Here is a 1,139-nt window from a genome sequence, read left to right as displayed (position 1 = left end):
TGGGAATCTACTCCCAAGACTAATCCAGAAACTGCATAAACACCATTACAAAACACTTTTCATACACAGTAAAATCTAAACAACTGGGAAAATGTCATTTACACATGGTTAGATCGAATTAATAGAATAAAAATGGCAATTCTACTCAAATAACGTATTTAGTGCCATACTAATCAAACTACCAAATAATTATTTTACCAAGCTAGAAAAAATAGTAACAAAATTCATCTGGAGCAACAAAATGTCAAGAATATCAAGGGAATAGATGAAAAAAAAAATGTAAAGGAAGGTAGCCTAGTTGTACCAGATCTAAAGTTATACTATAAAGTGACAATCAATTTCCTCTTTCCGCCATCTTAGAGCTGGAAAGGCCTGCTGGAAACAGGACTTCTACAACAGCACAATGTCTGGAAGGCTGTGGTCCAAGGCCATTTTTGCTGGCTACAAGAGAGGCCTATGAAATCAGAGAGAACACACAGCTCTTCTGAAAATTGAAGGAGTCTATGCCTGGGATGAAACTGAATTCTATTTGGGCAAGAGATGTGCTTATGTATACAAAGCCAAAAACAACACAGTGACTCCTGGTGGGAAGCTCAACAAAACAAGAATTATCTGGGGAAAAGTTACTTGAGCTCATGGAAATAGTGGAATGGTTTGAACCAAATTCAGAAGTAATCTTCCTGCTAAGGCCATTGGACACAGGATCCGAGTGATGCTCTATCCCTCAAGGATCTAGAATATGAAAACTGATTAAATAAAATTATACATTTTTTGCAAATGTAAAAAAAATAAAGTGACAATCATCAAAACTGCCTGATATTGGTTAAGAAATAGAGTAATGGACTAGTAAATTAGGATAGGAACAAAAGAAACAGTAGTAAATTGCTACAGTAATATATTGTTTGAAAAAACATTAAAACATTAGCTTCTTGGATAAGAACTCATTATTTGACAAAAATTGTTAAGAAACCTGGAAAATCGTATGGCAAAACCTATGCATAGACCCGCATCTCACACCCTATACTAAAATAAGATCAGGGGTGGCTAGGTGGTACAGTGGATAGAGCACTGGTCCTGGAGTCAGGAGTACCTGAGTTCAAATCAGACCTCAGACACTTAATAATTACTTAGCTGTGTGG

The 1,139-nt window shown here is 36.1% G+C and overlaps 1 pseudogene; it reads left to right on the top strand.

Annotated features, from left to right (window-relative positions):
* The first annotated feature begins 376 nt into the window (after window positions 1-376).
* Window positions 377-793, top strand: LOC141490076 (large ribosomal subunit protein eL33 pseudogene; annotated as a pseudogene).
* Window positions 794-1,139: the final 346 nt, after the last annotated feature.

This window comes from Macrotis lagotis, chromosome 5 (genome assembly GCF_037893015.1).
Source record: "Macrotis lagotis isolate mMagLag1 chromosome 5, bilby.v1.9.chrom.fasta, whole genome shotgun sequence".
Classification (NCBI taxonomy): Eukaryota; Metazoa; Chordata; class Mammalia; order Peramelemorphia; family Peramelidae; genus Macrotis; species Macrotis lagotis.
Note: the sequence above shows the minus strand (reverse complement) of the source record. Positions and strands in the feature narration are given on the sequence as shown.